Genomic DNA, 11,493 nt, shown 5'->3' with positions numbered 1-11,493 from the left:
AGCGAAATATAGTATCCAGAAAGAAGAAATGAATTACATTGATACGTACTCAAGAGAGTAATTTTACTTTTGTGAAATGGTGTAGGAGAGAATGTTCTAAGTAAATTGGAGACAGCTTCATTGAAAGCAGTGAATTTGGAGCCAAATTCTTATCCTGCAATTCTTTCCTGAGTTCTCCAAGACTATCACCACTACCACTAAAAACTCTACTGAAATCGTCTCAGAGATCACCTATTATTCTGTGGCCAGTTCCTAAATGGAGCAGCAGGAAGCTACACAGGAAGAGTAATTAAAGATAAACAAATAACTGAAAGGGGGTGATGCCACTGGCTGAGAGTGAAAGGACAGGAGACAGAAGAGATTTGGGGATAGCCTGGAAGAGGAAGAATAAAATAAATTAACTTTGGAACTTGCCATCTTGGAGAAGTAGGTGGGACACACACGCACACACACACACACACAAGTCTAGCAAACAACTGGAAATGAAGCATAGAAGAGAAGCTAGGGCTAGAGACAGATCTAAGAATCATCCCCACAGAAGTGGAAGTTTCTAAAGAGGACCAAAGAACAAACCTTGAGAAGTATGGGACAGAGGAAGAAAAACAAAAGCCAGTGATGGAGTAGTCAGAGAGGTAGATGAAAAAGTCCATAGAAGGGACGTGTTCAAGTAGAAGAGACTGGAATTTGGCATTTAGAAGTTATGGTTGATCTTCCAGATGTCAGTTTCAACAGCGTGGCAGACCCTTAGGTCAAACTGCAGTAACAGGAGTATACCAAGAAAAGAGGAGAAAAGGTACCTTGACTTAAAGAAAAACAGGGTGAAAGAAAGGGGAAGTTGTATGTTGGTTTGGTTTTGTTTTCAGGAAAGAGAGACTTGGTTGTATTTTGAGGATAAGCGAGAAGAGTGAGCAAGATTCAAGAAGTACGAGAGAGAGAGAGAGAGAGAGAGAGAGAGTGCGAGCGAGCACTCAAAGCCTGACACAGAAGAAAAGGTAAATTTTGTGTTCTAGAACTTAAATTGGAAGACCAGGTATGAAGGACTGGGGGGTTGAGAAAGTTGAGTCAGGTAACTTTAGTTCACCAGATAGATGGACCTGCCAAAAATAAGAGTGATTCTGAGGGCCGGAGACTGTGTAAACAAGTTTTGAAGCTGTTGGAATTACCTATGAGCCTAAAGAAGGATATGAAAAGTGCCCAATGAATGGCACAAATGAAATAGTACTGAAAAGTCTTCCTTCCAACTAGAATGGGGTGGTATCTAATGTGGACCTTGAAAAAACAGGTAGGTGAAGGGGAGAGGTGGGGGGAAGGGCCTTGGGGCAGGAAAGCACAAATGTTTATTTTGGAACTAGAAGGAGATCCTACAGGCTGAGCACAGGGACAGGTGAGGATTGAGAAATAGACTGGAAAGGTAGATTCTGGGATAAATTTTACAAGGCCTTGAATATCAGGATAAGGAATGTGGACTTTATTGGTAGGTCATAGAGAGCTATTGAAGGTTTTTGAACAAGAAAGTGGCAGTACTTCAGAAGGTTAATCTAGGTTGGGATGATAAATGCAATGGCAAGGCTTGATTGAGGTGGCAAGTCCTACGCTAGAGTGGTGACCAAGGGAGGGAAAAGAAAGGGACCAGTCACCCTGATGTCCTTTTAGCACATTACTCACCATTTCTTTACAAATTCCATTACAAATACTCTGCTCTTCAACAGCAGTAACAACCTGTAATTATACTAATGCTTGGGGCTTTTCCTGGTTGAGTAAAATTTTTATTATGGGTGTTGTTAGGGAAGATAATAAGAAATGGTCACGTTATATACTTGCTTGATATACTCTTCCAATCTTTGGGTTCAGGATCTCTAAGTCCCCAAATGATCTTTCATTTTTTCTGACCCACGTCCTCCACTCTTTCCACAAGAGACTTTATGAGTGAACATCACTGAGGTAGAGCACTGAGTCAGGAGTTGAGACCTATATTCTAATTTTACTTCTGAGAAAGCTGTAATCCTAGCCAAGTTTCCTAAAATCTCTGGAACTCAGTTTCTTCTGAGAAATTAAGGAGATGATGGGAATTCCCTGGCAGTCTAGTGGTTAGGACTCTGCACTTTCACTGCTGAGGGCCTGAGTTCGATTCCTGGTCAGGGAACTAAGATCCCACAAGCCACGCAATGTGGCCAAAACTAAAAATTAAAAAAAAAAAGATGATTGCAGATTCCATAATTATATTGTTTCCTTTGGCTTCTTTGGGGGCAGAAGTCACGTTCTGTCTTCCAGCTCCTCTTTTTATTATCAGTTAGAAACATGAGTAAGTGTAACCATATCTGACACAAGATAACTATTTGGGACAAAGAATTCCAAGCAACATTTTCAGCCTAATCAGAGTCACTCCTGACAAGGGAAAGACTCCTCTCCCAGCTCCTCAGGTGACCCTATACCCTTTAACCCTTTGATAGATCCCAGCTGCCCCACCTCTAATGCTCTGAGCAACTAAATTCCATCATGTTCAGTCTCCAGCATACATTCAAAATATGAGTATTATTTAAAAGGAAAAAAGAGCAAGAAGGCTACGTACTTCCAATTCCAGTGGTAATTAAAAGGGACAGATTCCTTCTGAATAATTTCTTTTCCCGAGTTGGTAAATTGCCATTCTGAGGAGACAGCCAGCTTTCCTCCACACAGCCAAACAAGAGCTGATTGTACCTCACACCCCACTTTGCTTTCCTCATCCGTGAAGGAGGCAGAAACTAGGCAGCTTAAACCTATGCACACATTCCCGAAGCCCCACATTCTCTCACAGTCCATTGTGGCAAAGAATTTCAGCAGAGTCCCACTCTGATTTACTTAGGTTCTTTATCTGACTGTTTCTCAAAGTTCTTGTTTCAAATACAGAGGCAAGATGATATATGGAAGTAGCACTGGACTCGAAGAGAAAATACCTGATATGGCAGCCACAGAGATATGTAGCTCAGCTCTCCCTTTAAGAAGGACTCTGGGGACTTCCCTGGTGGCTCAGTGGTTGAGAATCTGCCTGCCAGTGCAGGGAACACAGGTTTGAGCCCTGGTCCGGGAAGATCCCACACGCTACGGAGCGACTAAGCCTGTGCGCCACAACTACTGAGCCCGCGTGCCACAACTAGAAACCCACGTGCCTAGAGCCCATGCTCTACAAGAGAAGCCCACACACCACAACGAAGAGTAGCCCCCGCTCACAGCAACTAGGGAAAGCCCGTGGGCAGCTGCGAAGACCCAACACAGCCAAAAATAAATAAATTAATTAAAAAAAAAAAAGACACTGGCATTCAACTGCCAGAGTGCTGTTAGCTGTCAGCCTCCAGCTACATCACCTTTGGGATTTGTTACAGTGTTAGAGACCCCACTCTCACTGAGGCCCCACTCTCACTGAGCAGCTATCAGCCTATGACTAGGCACCATGTGGACATTAGGGCTTGGCCATTTCTGCCCACTGTTTGCTCTGGAACTTTTCACTGGGTCAACTGCAACTTGGGAGGATCTGTCTGCATCATGACTTGAGATTCTCCTTGCCCAATTTTGTATTACTATCCAAACGCTTTACTTACCCATTCCTGCTTCCTTCCCCTTGATCTTTCATAGGCATTGCTACCCAATAAATCTCTTGCACTCCTAATTTTGTCTCAGCATCTGCTTGCCAGACCACCTGAACTGACTCAGTTGGTTCCAGGAGTGGTCTGAGAAGGCTGGCAGTAAGATGGGGTTTGGGAACTGCATTACTCACTGCCTGGCTGGCAATAAGAACCCCTCCTGGATAGTATGTGGGGTACAGATAGTCACTGGGACAAGGTGGTGGCGCATTTGCTAAAACTTTCACTGATGGTGAAGTGGGAAAATATTCCTATGGTGCAACAATTCGGACATATGTGGTAGGGGGAGGGATAGCAGCGAATACAAGGACAATGGAATTAGCTGACTTATTAAGTTGCATTGAGTCCTGCCAAGAGATAATGAAAAGCTGAGAGCAGTTACCAAACATTGAAAATTGACTGTGAAGGCCAGAGAGCTTCTTTGATGGGTTACAAAGAGGCCCTTATCTATAACAATGGGAGAGGGGGAAAAAAAAAGCTGAAGACCAAACTCAAGACTTGAGAGTTCCAGGAGGCAGACCTGTAATCAAGGTCAGGATCCTGGTTAGGAAAACCCAGGACCCTGACACATGGAAGGAGGTATCTAGGTGGTGCCCCCAAAGATTTTGGCTCCCTACACTCTTCTGAGCACCTCAGAGCCTTAGAAGGGGGCCCACCCTTTCCTGTTAGGAGCTAGCACTCCCTCCATGTGTGAAGACACTGCAGAGGGCTCTCCCCCTCAGAATTTGCTTCCACCTCCTCTCCTGACTGCCAGGATCTTAATTAGGGTTAAGTGACAGCATAGTCCAGTAAGAACATGCTGGTCTTGATAAGGGAAGAAAAGGACATACCCAAAGTAGCTGCAAGAACTGACCAATATGAACTGGTAAGAGTTGGGGAGTATCTATGGGGTTGAGTTTTTTTTTTTTGGCCTCGTTGGGTCCTCCTTGCTGTGCTCAGGCTTTCTCTAGTTGTGGCGAGCGGGGGCTACTCTTTGTGGCAGCGCGCAGGCTTCTCATTGCAGTGGCTTCTCTTGTTGCGGAGCACGGGCTGTAGGCGCGCAGGCTTCAGTAGTTGTGGCATGTGGGCTCAGTAGTTGTGACTCGTGGGCTCTAGAGCACAGGCTCAGTAGTTGTGGTGCACAGGCTTAGTTGCTCCGCGGCATGTGGGATTTTCCTGGACCAGGGCTCGAACCCGTGTCCCCTGCATTGGTAGGCGAATTCGTAACCACTGTGCCACCAGGAAAGCCCCTGGGATTGGGTTTTTGATGATGCTTAATCAAGGGGCTGAAATACAAGACTGAATAAGGAAGAGTTTATTGACTGGGACCCCCTCCCCTGGAATAGAATTTAACTTCCTTGTAAGGACCTGCCTGTGTGGCTCCTAGAAACCTGGAGGATGTGATAACTTTTGCTGAGTGAAGTTCAATTGCCTGAATTGCCACAGCAGTTGGGAGGGAGAAAGGATTAAATGGCTCAGTGAAGTGGCCATGCTAGAGTCAATTATAAGAGGCCAGAAACCCTACCAAAGGATGTTCCATGGAAGGTCTAGAACAACCCCATTTACCAGTGCCATCAGGAATGTGCTGGTAAGAGGAGTACCAGCATTACTAAGAAGCTCAGTGTTGGCTTTCTTCTGCAAGCCAGAGCTAACAAGAGGAGATGCTGTCACAGTTTCGCTCTTCTATAGCAACAGCGATAGAGGCCAAGTGGCAGCATTTAACTGCCAGAAGCCTGGGGGTTATTAATGATCCTAATGACTGGCAAGGTCAGAGGGACAGCCCAGGAGCTTGACACAAAGAGTTGTGTAGATGAGTGATAGAACATGGCATCCCTAGGGGCAAAATAGATGGGCAGTCAAAACAAGGGTATTGCTGCATATATGAAAAGAAAGCAAAAATAGATGAGCAGAAACCTCAGGATGGAGGTCCCAGTAAAAAATCATGGTCCCTTGTCTAGTTCCCCAACCTCAGTCAGTTTCCAGACCAAGAATTCTTTGATTAAAGAGGTGGCCATGTCTCCAAGACTGGCAACAGCACAGTAAGTATATACTGTAGTCTTTCCAAAAAGGGACTTAGGACTGTTTCCTCAAGTAACTGTAGATATAGGAGAGAACACCCAGGCATTTTGAGGACTGTTGGACACAGAATCTAAGTTGACATTGACACCTGGAGACCCAAAGTGTCATTCTCACCCCTCTGTTGGAGTGGGAGCCTGTGAGAGTCGGGTGATAAGTAGAGTCCTAGCCAAAGTCCAGCTTCCAGTGGATCCACCCTACCTAGTCAGAAGCAATCCGTACTGTGTGGACATCCTGCACAACATCCCTCTGGTCCGTTACATTGATGACATCATGCTGATCAGTCAGGATGAGCAACAGGAGCTAGCACACTAAAAGCCTAGGTAAGACACACACTGGGCTTCCCTGGTGGCGCAGTGGTTGAGAATCTGCCTGCTTAATGCAGGGGACACGGGTTTGGGCCCTGGTCTGGGAGGATCCCACATGCCGCGGAGCAGCTAGGCCCGTGAGCCACAACTACTGAGCCTGAGCGTCTGGAGCCTGTGCTCCACAACAAGAGAGGCCACGATAGTGAGAGGCCCGCGCACCGCGATGAAGAGTGGCCCGCGCTTGCCGCAACTAGAGAAAGCCCTCGCACAGAAACGAAGCCCCAACACAGCCAAAAATTAAAAAAAATAATAATAAAAGTAAAATTCAATTGTATATTAAGTGAAACTTTAAAAAAAAAAAAAAAGACACACACACTCCAGAGTGTGGAAGATAATCCCTACAGAAGTTCTTTTTTTTTTTTTCACACAGAAAACATATAGTTTATTTTAAATTTAGGCAGGTCTCAGATGTGAACTCAAAAGAATAGTTAGATCCAAACTCTGTTTGCTTGCTGTAAAGATTTTTTTAGAGCAATTACCGAAGTCAATTTGTCTTTTAGAAACTTCTGCATATCAACCAAGAGTGCATTACATTGTCTACAGAGAGGATTGGAATCTTCTCTCTCTTTTTTAAAATTTATTTATTTATTTATTTAATTTATTTATTTTTGGCTGCATTGGGTCTTCATTACTGTGCGCAGGCTTTCTTTAGTTGCATCGAGCAGGGGCTAATCTTCGTTGCGGTGCACGGGCTTCTCATTGCAGTGGCTTCTCTTGTTGCGGAGCATGGGCTCTAGGCACATGGGCTTCAGTAGTTGTGGCACAGTAGTTGTGGCTTGCAGGCTCTAGAGCGCAGGCTCTGTAGTTGTGGCACCCGGGCTCAGTAGTTGTGGCTCATGGGCTCTAGAGCACAGACTCAGTAGTTGTGGCACACAGGCTTAGATGCTCTGCGGCATGTGGGATCTTCCCAGACCAGGGATTGAACCCATGTCCCCTGCATTGGTAGGCGGATTCTTAACCACTGCGCCACCAGGGAAGTCCTGGAATCTTCTCTTTTAAGGAAGCCCCTTAGGTGGAGTTTTTCTTTTTTTTTTAATTTTATTTATTTATTTTGTTTTTGCCTCCTTTGGGTCTTAGTTTCGGCATACGGGATCTTTCGTTACAGTGCGGGGTCTTCATTGGCGCATGGGCTTCTCTTTAGTTGTGGCGTACAGGCTCCAGTGTGCATGGGCTCAGTAGTTTGCGGTGCACGGGCTTAGTTGCCCTGCGGCATATAGGATCTTATTTCCCCAACCTGGGATCGAACCCGCGTCCCCTGCATTGGAAGCCGGATTCTTAAACACTGGACCACGAGGGAAGTCCCGAGGTCGAGCTTTTAAAACAATTTTTCTCCATTTTGAACAGGATGCATGATTTAGCAAAAGGCTTCAACAAACACTTTTGTGGGAAGCACCTTCCAGTGCCTGCCCCCGCCCCTCCTTCTCCCTCTCCCTGCTGCAGGCCTGGGCACCCAGAAATTCTTACATCAGTAAATTACATCAGTTAGTCTTACATCAGTAAGACTAAAGTCAAGTCTTATATCAGTAAAGTCTTTCTTACATCAGTAAAGTTCTTAAGAGTCCAGTGTTTAAGAGACATGCCAGGACATCCCTTCCAAAGTAAAAGACAAACTACTTCATCTTCCATCCTTTACCACAAAGAAAGGATCACAGACCTGGGAGGCCTCTTCAGCTTGTGAAGACAATACTTTCCACGCTAGGAATACTGCTCTGGCCCACATACTAGGTGACAAAAAAAACGTGCCAGCGCTGAGTGGGGCCTGGAGCAGGAAAGGAGTAGCCCCGCAGTCTCAGCTCGTGCTGTTACAACAAAAGGCCACATATCAGGTAGGTAAAAAACAACAAACATTTATTTCTCATGGTTCTGGAGGCTGGGAAGTACAGCATCTTGGTATTTGGTAAGGGCTTCCTGGTTCTTAGATGTTTGTCTTTTCACTGTGTCCTCACATGGCAGAAGCAGGGAGGGGTCTCTCTTGGACCTCTTTAATAAGGACACTAATCCCATTCATGAGGGCTCTCTCTGAGGACCTAATCACCTCACAGAGGCTCCACCTCCTAACACCATCATATTGGGCATTAGGATTCCAACATATGAATTTTGGAGGGACACAAGCATTCAGACAATAGCACCTACTTACCATCATTCTCAGTGACCCACTGGGGACTTTGTGCTTCCTGTTCCTGCAACTCTGGGCTCTGCAGGGTTTGAAGTTCTAATCCCCCAAAGGATATATTCTTTCCACTAGGGTAACATTGAGTTTCATGCAGTGGCTGCCACCTGGGCACTTTGGACTCCTTGTATACAGAGAGCAGCAGGCAAGAAATTACCATGTGGTCAAGGGTCATTGGCTCTGATCAGGGAAGAGGTAGACTTCCTTCAGTTACCCAGTTGGGGCAGGGAGGAATGTGCGCCGTGACCCACCTGGGCACCTCTTGGTACTCCCTTGCCTAGTTGTGACCATGAATGGACAAGTGTAGCAACCCTGACCTAAGAAGGTACCTCAGACCCTTCAGGAATTAGTGTTTGGGCTGCACCACTGGATAAGCCACTGAGACCAGTAGAGGTGAAGGCCGAGGGCAAAGGGGATTTAGAATGGAGGAAGGAAACAATGAGCACCAGTTGCAGCCCTGAGACCAACTGCAGCAATGGAGCTGTACATTATTCCACTAACCTCCCTCAACTGAGTTTCTCCTGAGAAGAGGTCCAGGGAACACTTACTCGATATGTATGGAGAAGTGAATCCACGTGACACAAGGTGTGGACTGTAGCAGCTGTGGAGGTGCCCCACTTGGATCCCCTTCAGAAAAGTATTTCTGTTCACCTACCAGAATGCAGTGATCTCACAGCTTCCAGTTGCAACACCTTCAGGATTCACTATTATATTCCAGTTGAGACCATACTTTCCCCAGACAGCCCCCAGCCAATGACTGAGCCTGTTGTGGGTACCAGGACTGGCCATTTCTGCTCGTCTAACTGGCTATCTTTTTCCCAGATCTCCGTGTTGGGCTGGCTGAGACCGTCAGAGCTGCATCATGACTTGGGGCTCTCCACGCCCAATCCTGCTTCCTCTCTCTTTATCTTTTACAGGTGTTACCCCTAATAAACTTCTTATATTGTTAACTTTGTCTCAGCAGCTGTTTCCCAAAAGACCCAAACCAACACACCCAGGCAGTAAAATAATATTAACCAGAAAAATGAAAACTACGTATATATGTAACACATACTATAATTACAAAGATTTTTTACGTTTACGTAGGTGAGACCTGGAAGAAGATATAGAAAAATAAAACTAGTTGATCTATTAGAGTAAAAGGATTGTGAATGAAATTTTTTTTTACCTGTCCTTTACTGTTAACATTGTTTATACATTACACAAAAATAAGGAGAAAATAAGGATATTGGTTCTGAATCTACCTTCTGCCTCTATGGGAAATTGACAACTGAGTTTTATTTTCCTTGTCTGTAATATAAGGATAATAATTGTGAAAATAAAATGAGATTAGGATTATGATCTCATTTTGCTATTGTACAACACTATGAAGTTGCAAAGTATTGTTTTTATTGTAGGCTGGGGTCTCAGATATAAGGAAGTTCGTCAATCAATAAATGTTTGTTGAGCATCTGCTATGCATCAGGTACCATTTGTATTAGTTTTCTATGGCTGCTGTAACAAATTAGCGCAAATTTAGTGGCTTAAAACAGCACAAATTTATCACCTTACAGTTCTGGAGATCAGAAATCCTAAAATCAGTTGTCACAGGGCTGCGTTACTTCTAGAGGCTAGGAGAGACTCTATTCCCCTGTCTTTTCCAGCTTCTAGAAGCTGTCTACATTCCTTGGCTCGTGGCCCCTTCCTCCATCTTCAAAGCCAGCAGCACAGCATCTTCCAATCTCTCTCCCACTTTCTGACTGCTGTTGCTGTTGTCATATCTCCTTCTCTGACACTGATCCTCCTTCCCTCTTATAAAGACCCTCGTGATTACGTTGGGCCCACCTGGATAATCCAGGCTACTCTCCCCACTTTTAAGTCCCCATCATTAACTTAATCAGATCTGCAAAGTCCCTTTTATGACATGAGGTACCATATTCAGGAGTTCCTAGAATTAGGAGGTGGCCGTTTGGGGGAAGCCATTATTCTACATTATTGTGGTAATAGAGTGATGAACACAGGAGGTGAGATCCCTGCTCCCATGGAGATTCTCTTCCAGTGTAGGAGAGACAGAAAATAAACAGGTAAATTAATTGATAAAATGCTAATAAGTGCTATGAAGTCAATTTTATTTATCTATTTTATTTGTTTATTTATTTTTGGCTGTGTTGGGTCTTCGTTGCTGTGTGTGGGCTTTCTCTAGTTGCGGCGAGCAGGGGCTTCTCTTGTTGCAGAGCACAGGCTCTAGGTGCATGGGCTTCAGTAGTTGCAGCATGCGGGCTCAGTAGTTGCGGCACACGGGCCCTAGAGTATGTGGGCTTCAGTAGTTATGGCGCGCAGGCTCAGTAGTTGTGGCGCAGGCTCTAGAGCACAGGCTCAGTAGTTGTGGCACACGGGTTTAGTTGCTCCGTGGCATGTGGGATGTTCCCAGACCAGGGATCGAACCCGTGTCCCCTGCATTGGCAGGTGGATTCTTAACCACTGCACCACCAGGGAAGTCCCCTGAAGTCAGTTTTAAAAGGGCATCATGATGGTGACAAGGTTTGGAGAGTGGTCTGACCAAGAGAACTCCCTCTGAGGAACTGGCTTTGGAGCTAAAGCCTGAAGGATTATAAGGCAATTACTAGCACACTTGGCTCTGTTCGCCTTGGAGTGCTTTGGATATTTTTGGTGAACTTGGGGCCTGTTAGTTCAGGAAGTGTGTTGACTTTTACCATCCTCACTTATGAATGAGCTTTATTAAGCAGACCAGTTCCAACTCACAAAGTAAATATGGATTTGTGACCCCCCCATCCAGGGATTTTATTCTCTAGGCTTTCTGAATTTCAAGTCAAGATCAAGAACCAGCCCTGTCTCTTTAGGATTAAGAACAGCACCCAGCACTGTTTCATGCATATTGTCCGGCATAAAAGCCCTAAGGCTGCAATGTGATGGCAGAGCCCAAAGTGGGAGTAATTTCAGTCCTTACCCAATTAAATTTCATTCCTTTGGAAATGATTTTCAAAACCTCTTCAGAAAAGTTTAAAGTAAACTGGCCTCAGCTAGGATTTGGTTCACCACTGAGTCCTGGGGGCAGGGAAACCAGGTCCCAGATCCCTCTATTCGGTAAGTTGTACTGCTGTCTCTCAAGTTCTGTAGTGTATCAGGAGGACGAAGAAATGGGACCCTTGGCACCAGCAGAATGGCAGAGCAACTGGCTTCCCTAGGGAAAAGCCATCTTTCTCTCCAGGCTGTGAAAGGGAGGGTTTTCTATAGATTGAAGGTTACAAAGAGACCATGGCCTCAAGGAGAGCTAAATAAAGAA

This window comes from Stenella coeruleoalba (assembly GCF_951394435.1).
Source record: "Stenella coeruleoalba genome assembly, chromosome: 1".
Classification (NCBI taxonomy): domain Eukaryota; kingdom Metazoa; phylum Chordata; class Mammalia; order Artiodactyla; family Delphinidae; genus Stenella; species Stenella coeruleoalba.
Note: the sequence above shows the minus strand (reverse complement) of the source record.